A 15,369-nucleotide genomic window follows, 5' to 3' on the forward strand; every position below is an offset into this window, starting at 1 on the left:
AGTTCAATTAATATTATATAAAATTATTAATTACTAGCTGAGCGTACGGCTTTACCCGCATGAAATTTATAAAAAATCACCTATACCTATAGCACAAAAACTGTCACCCCCTATTTTACTTCCACGAGGGGTAAATTAAAAAAAAGTAGCCTGTACCAAATTTAGTCCAATCAAAATAGAAAAAAATGATTGTTTTATTGTAGAATTTAGACACTAATTTATTAATTAAAAAATATACTCTTGATGCATTTTTAGTGTGACTGTCAATTCAAGCAATGTTGCTATTTTAATTATTTTTATTATTATATATTCTTAATACATTTTTTGATAACAAATAATAATTATAACGTTTATTTCACATAGTATTTGAGCTTTAGATAAATATACAGATTTTGCAAGGAATGATTAATGTAGGTAGATATTACTTTCCCAAGATGTAGGATACGTGAAACCCTTCAAACTTCTGCTCGAACTGTTAGAGCGTGTAATGTTTCTTACACTTAAATATGTATAAACCTAGCTTCAATATTTGAAAGGGTTAGGTACTCATAAATGAGTAACATTTTCTCGCAATTTTAAGTGATTTATATTGACGTGTACTGTTTAAATTTTCATGACTACCTCTTTGGTCGGGGTACTTTCATAATGCCTCAGATCCGGGATTGAATTTCACGTCGAGTTTTATAAAAAAATATTGAGTTTTTTCACAGAATTCTATGTATAATTTGCTTCTGGTGATGTCCGATTATCAAAATGAGGGTAAAAAGAGTTCACATTTGTTTCCACACACTATAGTAAAACATTAAAAAAGTAACAACCATTCAATTTTCCACTACTAGGCACAAGATTCCTTTGCTAGTAGGTTTTAAGTTGCACGCTGCTCAATTCGTGCCAATGGATTATCGTCATGTGTGTGGTTTATTCACAATACTTTCCTTGTACGAAACGGCCCCAAGGCTAGAAGTTTGACACGTGAAACTTACCCAAAGATTGCGGGCTCAAACCCGGACTGGACTTCAGTTTTCATGTCATTAAATTATGTTTATAGTTCATCAGTAAACACATTTATGCACTATAACATCTCTTGCACTGTTGACTTGTCCTTTGAGAGTGGTCACCGTGATCATAGTCCGGTCAAGAGGACATTATTGAGCTATCGTAAAAATAATTCCTCTTTAGTTTTATTGTATACGAAATTACGTTGTACAAATTTATTGTTTACTTACCGCTAATATTCTCTTACTTACTATATGTACCTATATATACCTTACGTTCAATAAATAATATTTTTCTTTGTTATATATCGGACATATTTCGGTTACACGTATACGACTGGTTATTTTAGTAGCCTCCTAGCTTTCATGCCTCTCTATTCGGAGTGTTCTGCTAGCCACAGCGTTGACTACACTTGTCACAGTTGTGGTCTATTGGACTCCATACTACTTAAAGTGTAGTACAATTTTAAGTAGTTTAGTAAAACAATTAGATTACTAGCCACTACTTTAATGAAAATTGGTAAAACTTAAGAAATATCAGCGATGCTTAATTTATATGAATGAATACGAAGAAAGTGAAGATGAGTTAGCCGTGCAAAAACAGACTGTTGAACAGGAGAATCATAGTTCTGACGATGAATAGAGTGAAAGTTAATCAGAACATAAAGCATACAGCGTATAATTTGGACAAAAGCTGAAATTCCCACAATACCCTGAGCCCTAAAAAGACGACTCCGATTATATTGTATTCAACTTCTGAAAGGAGTGCTAATTGTTCGTAAGATCGTGGTCGTCCTTGTGCTAAGACTAACGATGAACGTAAATCACAAGTAATAGATACGACTTTTTAATATTATTTATTAACTTCAAATATATTAAAAACATAAGTCCTTACTAACCTAAAATGGATCTTTTAATTTTTTATTATATTTATAAGACTAAATTCTTTATTTATTACTCTTCTGCGTTATTTTTCATCGTTTAATAATCGGTTAGAAATTGCCAATGTATATTAAAATATTTATTCCAATACTTTTATTTATACCTACATATTAAATTTGAATACCAAAAAAACTGAAATCAGCGCTTTTATAAACAAAAAATATAGTCGATAACCAAGCGTGATTACAAATCTCTTAAATCCTTCTTCACAACGTTATCCCTACACTGTTCTGAACCAAAATAAAATCCTTTTTATTTTATTTTTACAGAACGCGTATTTTGATTCGATAAACGATTTAGGCTGTATCACAGATTGCTTCAATTTAAAATTAAAATAGAGTTATAGAGTCTTCATTATAATTTCAAGGATACATATGTACTACATACATACACAACTACATATATACATAACTAATTAAGCAAAATTTATATTCATTATTTAGGAATTAAATTATTTATGTATAAAATCAATGAATGCTACTGGAAAACAATTTGGATGTTATATCTATAGTATAAATTGAAGTAGATGAAGCTTGTCCCGTGAATGTCGACAAACGGAATAATTAATCTGTCATGAGGTGTCGGCGCTCACTGCAGCGGCTCGCACTTATCCAACACGGAGAGCCCGTGTCATTATCACTCACCGTACTTAAACCGAAATTCTTAATTAAAACAATGAAATTATTTTTTTGACAATTATTTGACAGTGACCGACGTTGTATAGAAATAAATACGTATGAATATTGAATATACTTGACCACTACAGATAAAATTACAATCTTTACGTAAAATAGCAGTCTGCAAATGTCCACCTAAGATTTTTGCTCCCTTTGAGGAGAAAGTTTGAAATTTATTTCATCACGCTGCTCCATTTCGGGTTGACAGATACACATGTGGCAGATTTTCTTCCGACACGTGTAAGTTTCCTCACAATGTTTATTATCAACGCCATCAATTGCAAACACAAATTGAGCACTGCTAAATATTAATGATTTCAATGATATATTTAGCGGTGCTAGTCCTGATGTCAACCTGCAATCTTTTTTAAATTCACGTCTCTAACCACTGAGCTACCTCGTCTCTTCATAAATTTTATCGACATAATTTAGTTAGTTTTTAGAAATATTTCGGACAAAAATGAATTATAATTGAAATGTCCTATAGTTTGCCATTTTGGTTGAGGTGTATTGTCAGTGCTTCTAAGAGTTTAGCGTAAAGTTACGTGTTCTGTAACACAACTTAGCCTTTTTATTGAGATGTGTTATGGAAAAAATACACAAAAAAATAACATTTTTTAAAAAAGACTGGTTGTTTTAAATTCTACTAATCAAACCCTTCAACTTCATAATATACTTAGATATACATTTATAATGAAATGGTGCTGTCAGTACGAGCTGTATTATAATTTTATTAATTTAAAAAAACCGTTTTCTAATTTAAAAATACAAACTTGTTAAGTACATAAATAGACGACGTAAAATCAAGAATAGAATGGCGCTACAGCTAATTGGCTCAATTAAATGCAATCCTTTGCATACAAAACAAGCTAGTAAAGTAACGTGAAGTATGATTTATAGGCCAATTCTTTAAAATTAAACGAAATAATCTCAAAAATATATGTACTTTATTCAAAAAGAATCTTAGGAGCACATTTGATCTATCTCGCGAAAAAATCGCAGTATATTTTCAACAGACAGTATAATATGAATTTTAAATTTATATTGTTATATGTTAGTCTGCAGGATTTCATTATGGAATCGAATTCCTATATAAAAAAAATAAGAAAATCAGTAGTAGAGAAAAATAGGACTATAATACTTATACAACACAATATAATCAGTTGCATTTAGTTGATATAAATGTACATACCCATATCTACGCAGCTACGACTATGTTAGTAGTCTACTCATTTATGTATTAAAACCTTCCCCGAAACTCCCTGCATCTTTTGTACAAAATTGATGTATATTGGCTTAGTAAGTTACATACAAAATGCATCCTTTATATGCAAATATGACGGTTTGACATAATTATCTATGGTAATTGGTTAATTTTTTTTTTATCTATCCTGCCTAGAAATTCCACTTTGATATTTTAACCGGTCAGCGTGATATAAATATCTTACTGACAGACTTTTTTTTTTTTATGAAGCATATATTTTTAAAAATATCGTCTATATATTCCCGTATTCGAATAGAATTAATACCGACATGGTACGCCGAGTGAAGTGCCGCCATTAGATTCCTTCCTTTCTAAGCTAGGGCATAGTCAGATAAATAAATCTATTCGTACATAAAAGTAAAAAGTTACATCTCGGATTTTAAAAGTTAAAATGTTATGGGCCATATCTCGTTTGTATAAAAACAATAAATAAACTAACATCGCAAACAGTAGTAGCACCTGTTACTAAAATGTGGATGTGTAATGCTTTGAGCCGAAAGGGATTTCCCAAAAGATCAAATAGGTAGCTTAGGGGCACCATTGTTGGTGCAAATTTATCAAACAACAGAACATTCACTTTGGGAATTTTATTATTTTATAAGAGTAAAAACACAATATAATTATGGCTTCTAGGAGATTTTTAACAAAAATAAAATGCTATCAATTTTATTGTTAACCAAAATGCTTCTGTATTGAATAAACACATTTACTGTACAAAAATGTATATTTTTTAATAATGCTTTCGTTAATTCGTTTGTTTGATGTTTTTAAAAAGAGCAAAATTCTTAAGTAAATTAATGAGAGATAATTTAATACCTTATTGCATAATTTGTTGTCATCAATTTTCTTGATAAACATCACATAATATTTTGCTTTGTTTAATATGTTTTAAAAATATATTTGCCTACACTAGCAAGTCCGTCGCGGATAAAAGAATAAAATAAAAAAGACACGTCTGAATAGTCATAAATCTCCACGTTGTGAGGTCTGCAGAGATGAATTCTGTGATATTTAAAAGGATGTTTATGGTTGTATGAATTTCTGTAAGTCCCTTTGAAATCCAAAAATAATATCAACTTCAAGATAAGAAAATGGATGTGTCGTTGTATAATGGACACAATACAATTCATTTTTCAATTAATCTGTACTGTGTTCGTTCAGCAAGAAAAAATGGTTAAAAGAGATACCTTCTAGCTATGCGTATTTGTTAAATTGAAAATGAAACAAACATTCTGGTATATATGACTAAAGTAAAAATATTATATAATTTTTAAACTATAAATATATAAACGACTAAAGTAAAATGTATTCTGAAAATAGGATAAACGTAGATTTGCTGCTAGAATGAATGGATTTGATTGAATAAGTAACTACCAAAGACCAAACGAAAAAAAAATTTGATTGATTAGAAAAACGCTGATTATTTTTATTTCTGCTAAATACTATGTCGAAAATGTGTAATAGTATGTATATTTATTTGTATATTGTTCTGAAACGAATTACAGTTTGAACCGGTCAATTGGAAGATATTAATATAAAATATATTATACATGAATCGTTGTCTCTTCTCAAAAAATATATACGAACATTTGAAGTAGAATAGACTGACGGAAGAAAACTACGGCATTTGAGAAAAATGACGAATTATTAAAAAAGGATGAGACCTCATTGTCCCAATTTCAAACTCCGAGCTGCAACTTGCATAAGCTACATAAATTTCATCAGAAAAAACCCGCTAACTTTAGACCCGACCCGAAGATTGAATAAAGAACCTAGACATCTTCAGCCTTATAAGCTAGCAACTACACCAACGAGGCCAACAACTGCATATATAAAAATTAAATTCATAACTATTCGAACATTTTTCCATTGCCAATATGAGGTTCGCTTTGTTATGCTAATGAAGTACTACATGAGAGACGTAACCTCCATAATAAAGTAAAAATCAGATCTGAGCACCGCTCTCTGGAGGGTTGGCAATGGTTCAATATTTTTCTGAGACAAGCAGATTTTCAATTACTAATGTGTTTCATCACGGAAGTTTAGTAGGTTTAACGCTGTACTGCGTCGGATGTGTACTATACCACAATAATATTTATATACATAATAATAAACAATAACATATACGCGTCTTAAACCATTGTAAATTCTCAACATAAAAAAAAATGGTTAACAATTCTTCCACTATTTCGCCTTTATAATTAATACACTTACCGTGATTATTATTAGATCATTTTGTGTTTTTTATTAATTTAATAAAAAAACGATACATCATATTCATTATTTCACAGCAGTATTTGTTATTTATTTATGTTTAACAAATCTTAAATAGTTACCAATCAGTAATATTTTTCTTATAATTATACTTTTTTTTTAATATACAGTCTTCGGTGCAATGCCTCGTTCATTTTCTGTATGTTTTTAAATATACGCTCATGTACATTGGAATATTCATTCTTCAGTCAATGAGACAACTTATAGCAGTTATTGCCTTCAATATTTTCAGTTGGTGATATTCTCTCAACGAATAAATATTAATAAAATGAAGCGATAGAATTTCTTACCTATTTTCTCCGTTAAACTATTTCTTACGTAAAATTAATACAGATCTTTATTAACATTTTGATATGTAGCACCCAGCATACATAATCATAAATAATCCAAATTAACCTTTCAATTTACGTATACGTATGGCATTTGATCAACCTGCGTTCTGGCATTGTGTGTTTCTACAATATGGCCGGAATTATTATGGTTAGATTGCCATAAAATTCATCAATCATGAAATTGATTGAAATTGTCTTTTTAACTTTTTAATTTAAGATTTGTACTTTTAACTCACAAGGGATGGAATACAAATTAGGCAAAAGGCAACTTTGGCTTTTTTATCACAACCCATCAAGTTATCCTTTAAGTCGATATATATGGTGTGAGAAGGGATTGCAATTTTGTCCAACCTTTTCCAATTTAAATATTGATTACAAAAGGGCCGTACTGGTTTGGACATGTTATTGAATCAAAATTGTGGTCTTATTTTTACAAAATTCTCTCCGAACTAGTAGGTGAGCAGGAATGGTCCTGTAAATTAGACTCAATTGAGCTAGTTATTCCTTTGTCCTGTAGATTTTGAATTGAAGTCATAGAAATATTTTCTAAGCTGATGTAGTTTAAATTTTGATTAAAGTTGCACGATTTTTTTTTAACTAAGTTCGTACCTTTTCCCTATTTTTTTCCCCGTTGCTGTAATTCATAATTAATTCAAAATCCTTAAATATGCCACCCTCCTTTGTGGCATTGTACGTATAACTTTCACTATTCGTTGAGAGAATATCACCAACTGAAAATATTGAAGGCAATAACTGCTATAAGTTGTCTCATTGACTGAAGAATGAATATTCCAATGTACATGAGCGTATATTTAAAAAAATACAGAAAATGAACGAGGCATTGCACCGAAGACTGTATATTTAAAAAAAAGTATAATTATAAGAAAAATATTACTTATTGGTAACTATTTAAGATTTATTATACATAAATAAATAACAAATACTGCTGTACGTATAACTTTCACTGTAATATATTTGTGCAAGACTATAAGTAAATAAGTGCAGGATTGAGGAATGGATTTGTAATACTAGAAGGGGACTATAATACAATTCGGAAAAATGTGGGCACAAAATAAACCAGCCTTCTATCACTAGTGGAGGCAATAGGATTGTACGAATATATAATTTGGGATTAGAAACGAATATTTGTGCTGTTTGTTTGCTTCAGCATTTTGCAATGCAATTTTAGCCTTTAACATTATTTCCCAGATATGAGACGGGGTCAAGACATGTAGCACCCCTCAATAGGGCTCATTATCTGAATATCAATGTCAATCAAGCGGTTATTTTCTCAAGTTATGAAATGGTACATGAAATATATTGTAAGGCCGAAGATGATAGTGAGGGCTGAACAAATGACACTCAGATCAATTATCCAACTTGAAAATGAAATGTATTGCAAAAAATTGTCTTTTGAGGTTATTGTAGAAGTTAAACTTAAATAAAATCTTTATATGATAATATGAACGACAATCTTTCAAATAAAACATATTTGTAGAATATACACACTCACCTATAGTTGAATAAAAACCTTTCAAAGTTGTAAAGTTAAATTAAGCGTGTACTTCTTTGTATACGCTATTCGTAGTCCTTCCATTTCGAACATCTCACTTTGTACAGTCAAACGTAAATCATACCTTTCAATAAACACTCTTGTAATATCCCCCATGAATATTAATTAAACGTGCCTAGGCAAGTAATTGGATTTTTCTAAATTAAAATGCATAATCAGATGCTTGAAATGGTATGCGTGGTATTAATACAGACTGTAGCCAGAAATTACTATTGTAGCTTTTATTACATTATTATGAAATGTTGAATATTTTGCGTAATTAAATATCACTAAACTTATTTTAAAAAACCATGGCTATTATCCTTTAGACTTTAAAATAATCAATTTCAGAATTTTCCAATTGTCCGGTTGATCACAGTCCAACCTAGAAGTTTTTTAACGCATTTAACTTCATTTGTCTTATCCAAACGGGTTTTTATAAATGCGTCCATTGCCACTACCGTGCTATAAACAGAAAACAAACTTTTCATTCTTAACACCATCAAACATGGGAACTAAAATATTTATCCCTTAAGCTTAGAAATACAAGGCGTTTTAATTTTGCAGAAAAATAATTGATGAGGTGCTACTACCCAGGTGGGTAAGAATGCAATATTTTTTTTACGAGTATGTAGGCAAGTGTATTTTGCGTGGTAAACACGAATATATAATATAATTGAAATCTCTGTCTATAAGTTGTTTTTGACTTCTTTTCATGTATATAAATTCAAATTTAAGCAATACTTTTTATTACGAAAAGTGTTTTTATTTAAAAAAAAGAGAATTTTCCTTTGTAATTTGGAATTTAAATGTTTGAAAGTTCGTTTATTAGGTTTTCGTAATAAAAAAAGAAAACCTTAAATTGATGCTCACATCTGTTACACTCTATTCATTTTAACAATTAAAAATGAATGTTCATGACAAAATATAAGTAGATAATGATCTTAAAAGGGTATCAATTTATTTCAACTTTTGAAAAAACGTTTTTCATTCACCTCTCATGAATTTAAAAATAAAGATCGAAGACAGAATCGTAATATGTAGCTAAAAAATTGCTCAGGATTTTTCTTTACTAATTAATTTATTTCATATTGAACTAAGAAATCTTATATGAAAGTGATTTTTGTATTTCCATGGGTGCCCAAGTCTCAAACTTTAAAGAATAGCAAAAAATACTGTAGGAGTATCAGGCCAGGCCATCTTGGTGAAAACTAAAACGGCATGGTTCGATTTTTGAAAAATTAATATTCGTGGCCAAAAATTGTATCCATTGATTTTCTATTAAAAAAATAGTGTCATTAATAAGAATCAACGAAGTAATAAAGTAAGAAAGAATTCTACGAAGTAATGACATATGGCAAATTTAAGAAAAAAATCTGTATTTTAATGTATATAATACTAGCGGCTCGCCCCGGCATCGCACGATTGCAACGCTGATTCTAAATATACTACAGAATGTCTTAAAACGTTTACAGTTTTTCAGTCATTAGACAAATAAACCGCTATGTCCCGGCGTTTTAAATATGTAATATCTTCGAAAATATTCATTTAAATTACATGCTGTAAAGGGCCATGCTGATCTATATTAAATGCAAAATGTATTTAAGGTGGAGTGTGGTAAAATTGGATAAGGATTAATGCTGTATTGCTTAAAACTGCTTCGAAAATAAACCATTATTTCTCGTAAAAAGTAAAGGATAAAAAATATTTATTGTGGGTTAACCCTAAGAGATAGACATATACCATCAGACTTTTTTGAACGTTTTTGACGTTCAGCCAGAGTTCGCAATGTAAGCGCAAAATGTGTTTATTTACGACATCACATCAGAAACCTCTAAAATTATCTGTGTTTCTCTACGATATTGTGCATGTATTATACATATAAACCTTCGTCTTGAATTAATCTATCTATTAAAAAAAACCGCATCAAAATCCGTTATGTCATTTTAATTTGTTTTTGTTTTATACTATGTAAGGATATGTAATTCTTTGTTTCGCACATTACCCGTAACTTAAACAAAATGATAAAAAATATAACTTCTTTAACATCAGAAGGATCTGTGTTAAAAATAAGCTAGCAGTATAATAAAACAAAGATAATGAATGAAAAGTACGATCTACTTTTGGTCGGAAACCGACGTGTCCAACGTTCCGGTTTTAGAGCACTTTGTTTGTAAAATGTTAAGCGAATCGCTAAATGAAAGATTGTTTTTTATGTTACTTTTTAAAGAACTTGTCAATTTTTTCTTTAAAAAATACAAAATGTATGTGTAATTTAAGAAATTTATTAACTTATTATTTGGCATAGTTATCTGTTCTGGTACAAACAGCAACGGTATCTATATTAAAATTGTTGGTAACAACACCAATACCTATACCGTTTGAGATAGAAGTATGTCATTAATTTCTGTAATGTTATTAAAATATAATCAGATTTTTAACATTATAATTTATAACAATGAGTATCATCACGTGAAGCAAGTCAGTTTAATTTCAACTGTATGTAAGTTGTCCCGTTAAAATGAAAACCTCGGAAAAGCAATTTTAATAACTTTTATTTTATTAAATTTTGTCATAAAAAAACCCTACATTCACGTCCTAGTTTCACATAAAACACTTTAGTCACCTACGTGTGTATACAATGTTTTAGAACTTATTTTTCTGTAGTAAACTACACGTTGTATTATAAATACAAGTAAGTCAAGCTATTTACATAATGAGTTTAAAGGTCCAGTAAGCCACTGAAAGTTCAAAAACAATATAATTTTATGCAATGAAAATATTTGCATTGGGTTTGTGTGCTTTAATTGAAATTCTTTGCTACAAAGTTACAATTTACCAAGGAATACTTTACATAGTTTCGTTATTAACCATGGAGAAGCTAGATCAAACCAAAATTTGCAATTCTGATCTGATCTGGTTTCGATCAACGTATAACTAGTATTAATTAATGAGAGAATAGCTAAATGTATAAGATGTATCGAGGAGTCGAACTATAAATAGTAGCTAATGCACAAGAGACCTGTAGTTTCTTATTAAGACGCTGGTTGTAACTACTTGATAACTACGTGACTAAAGTTACACCAACAAAGACGAAGTGATATCTTTTGTCATTTGCGTTCCCTTGCTAAGATTAATTTTGTTGACCTCCTGTATATGTTATCTGTATAACTATTACCTCGAACACTAAGTATTGATTTTTAAACAACTTTTCATAGTATTGAACTAAAAAAAATTGTATACTTGACGTTTCTATTAACATTCACAAATTTGATGAACATTTTTATCTGGTACTGTACGATTCATGTTCAAATATATTTTTAAACATCTGTTTTTGGAATCATATTTCATCTTTTAGTATATACCATATTATATTAGTAAAAATGTCTATGTCTAAATCGAATTGTATTTAATTAATTAAGCAGTACCCCAGAAGGCAATGTAAGAGTACTACTATGTAGGGTCTATGTCGGAGGACTCTGCAGTTATAATCTATATAGTGATTATTAATGTCTAATAAGTAGTTAAACAAGGCAAGAAATCAATAGAATTATTAATATAACACACTTTTTGTAGATATTCTACCGCCAAACAGCAGTACTCAGTATTGTTGAGTTCCGGTTTGACGGGTGAGTGAGCCTGTGTACCTACAGGCACAAGGGACGTAACATCTTAGTTCCCAAGGTTGGTGGCGCATTGGTGATGGTTAATATTTCTTACAACGCCATTGTCTATGGGCGGTGGTCACCACTTACTATCAGGTGGCCCATTTGCTCGTCCGCCAACCGAAATCATAAAAAAAAACCTCGCGAAGAAATATACACAATCGGTTACCTATATGTTCAATTACCTTAATGTTTATTTATTTATGTGAAATTACAGCACCCTTCTTAGTATTTTATAAGTATTCCTTTTTTCAATTAAAATAATTAAACATAACCTCGCCATATTTTATTACTCTAAACTCCAAACCTCAATGCTCTACGTGTGATATTACGGCTCCTGCAGACCAACCGGACGAATATTTTTAGATTGTTGCTTATTTCTCAATTCTATTTTTGTTTATCGTTGATAAAACATGTACAAACATCTCTATAAATACCATAAACTAGAAGAGCTACGCTCATTAATCGTTTATCTAGCTTAGCTTAAGTATCCGACTGCGTAACACCAAAGACTGGTTTATATTATTTTGCTGTACGAGAATATGTGTTTATGTTTGTTATGGTTTTCGTGTTTTGATATTTATGTCGTATTCAATAAAGAATATTACAATTTTTTCTTTATATTCTGGAACCATCCTAATGGCTAGAAAGATTTTAAGATTTTAAACAATGTGTCTATCTCGTGAACAAGACATTCGTAGATAATGTCGAAATATCGAGCTCCACCAAATAAAAATAAAAAACATGGTAAATATCCCGTTTTAGATACTGTTAGTAATGTGTCTATCGATTCCTCTGAACGATAATAGGTTTCGTTTTTTATAAACATATAACGTTAAGGGTTAAAATGCTTGCCATATTAAGTGTCATATTATTAAAAAGGTATTTTTAAATCAAAACGATGTATCCTAGACGTTTAAGAATTACGCAACCTGAAACTTTGTAGATCTCATCTTTTAGTTCGCTTTAATGTAGTTTTTAGATGCTTTTTATTATTTTTATTTTATTTTTATACACATTATGTATTATTAATTTACAACTAACTTTTACCCAGATCGTTCTTAAACATATTCAGCTCTACGTAGATCGATGAATAATGCGTAGGTCGAAAAACGCTAAGAAAATCTTAAGATTGCAATTTGTACTCTGTTCTAACAGACAATGTTTTATTCAAAAGATACTGGCCTTGGCTACTGTGTAAACAAGTCCAAATAACAAATAAATTATTGTATGTATAAGGTAATCCAAGCGAACTTTTATATTACATATACCCACATATATTGCACGTAGGTACGTATTTTATTCAATAGTACGTTGCACTAGAAACATAGAATTTTATTAGATAATAAATATCACATTCAATAGATGAGCTTACTTGAATAACACCTATAACATGCTAACCTTTATGAATAAATCTTCTTTGGATGTTTACATAGTATATGGAATTTTCGATAGATTTTATTTATTACAGCTTCGATTTTAGACAGATTGTGCGGCGCAGAGCAAGTAAGCATTTGTAACACTTCCATCATTTGTCGACTGTACTTCAACGCTTTAAAGTTTTGGTTTCGACATTATTAAAAACCAAGGCTAAATTGACACATTACAATAACTATATTCCTTTAGTCATTTTTAATTGCTATTCATGCCAAAGGCGAGATTATGGAATTTAAAATATAAAAACGCGTCAGGTTTTTGAAGTAATAAAACGTTCGTATGATATGAATATTGCTGTAGACAGACTTCTATTTGTAAGTAATATTCACTGGATGCATTTGCGTTTTTACTCGTAGCATTACCTTTGTTATATTATTCTCTGGGATTTCCACTTTATTCTACTAAGATAATTACTTTAAACAAAGAAACCTTTTAACATTGAACGTAAGTTATAAATACATTTATGTATCCATTAATAAAAACAACAATTAGACGAACCATAGCAGTAAAGTATTATGCTCCATCAATCTAACATTTATCTATTTATTTGTAGACTGCCAACGTTTAATTATTAAAAGAAGTAATTAAATGTAAATTTATTTATAAAGCGCAACTTATTTTTTGCATTTCTATATTAAAATATTCAGCTCATAAGTGTAAAACCGGAAAAGGCTCCACTAAAAGTTGCGTCTCTACGTTGTACTAAATTTATTCCGGCTGAATTTAACTACAAAGCGTCGAGTTGGTTAAATGCCAGACTTTCAAAACTTGGGTTTTAATGTTAAACGCATAACATTATAATCTTTAACACTTGAGGGTTGCGATATTCGGAAACTTTACCTATTACGGTACCAAAAAAAGATTTAATTGCTCCGTGAACACTGACTGACTCGACAGAGATTTGTCTGTAAAATATTTAATTCATGAATTTTTTTTTTTTTTGTTAAAAACTACCAATATTGTATGCCTAAATATATAGTCTAATTTTAATATATACTCTACTATAGCCTAATTTTATGCTTCAATATTAAACTTAGATTTTTTATTTATTGTAGTAAAAAGAGTAATAAATATAAATAAAACAAATCGATTAAAAATATAGAATAATACCAATTACAATTACATAAGTTTTACTATAACGTTAACAAAACAATATGAAAGAAAACAGTATATTCCACACACTAACTAAGAGAAATATAAATTTTACTATTTAGAATATAGGGTTTTTCACAAAATATTTTGTGCGCAATACATCTGGCCAAAACTTGCACCTATAAAGTTTATGAGCGGACGTAAACGTACATTTTATTATTTTATGTCATATATCATCGACAACTAGAACCGAAGTGGCATCAAACATAATTTAACGAAACGGTCTCTTAAAATCATCCCTTCGGTCGGGCAGCTCAGACAAAGAAAGTATTAAGTAGAAAAAAGCTATTCGATTTTTTATTTGGTGTACTAAGTTTCTAGCACTGTAAGAAATATTAACCATATTTTAAATCGTCAATGCGACAAAAACCTTGGGAACTAAGATGTCATGTCCCTTTAACCAGTAACTGGGTCACTCACCCTTCAAACCAGTACAAAAAATAACTAAGTATTGCTGTTTGGCGGTAGAATATCTGATGAATGATGCCTACCCAGACGGGCTTGCACCTAAGTCCTACCAACAACTAAAATCCAAGTAAATTTCTCATTGCATTTAGGGTATTTGATGGTTTTATATAATCTAATGATATAAAGGATTAGTCTGCACGTGGAAATGCAACATTTATTATTAAATTAAATATAATTGAGATTTCGGCTATGCCTACTATATTGGACTATGGAATGTACAACACCTAAAGAAACTTTAATAGCAGTGGGTTTAGGGTGTTTGCTATTCTGGGAAAAGTTTTACCCCAGACCGTTACTCCCGCGGATTGTTTTCTGTTTCGTGTACAAACGGAGAACAGTAAATGAGGGAAAGAATATATAATTTATAACACTTTCAAAAACACACTTCAAAGTCCAAATATAAGAAATTAACATATGTATAATATATATTTCCTTATTATTAATAATATAATAAAATATTTATTTACTTACAACGATAAAAACTACAAACAAGAAACTTCGTAAATATATATAGATATTGCCCTTTAAGAAATTATATGTAGGCAATAACTTGTATATACACATACATTTTAAAAATGTCAGAATTAATATACAATAGTATTTACTACCAT

This window comes from Vanessa tameamea, chromosome 9, assembly GCF_037043105.1.
Source record: "Vanessa tameamea isolate UH-Manoa-2023 chromosome 9, ilVanTame1 primary haplotype, whole genome shotgun sequence".
NCBI classification, from domain to species: Eukaryota; Metazoa; Arthropoda; class Insecta; order Lepidoptera; family Nymphalidae; genus Vanessa; species Vanessa tameamea.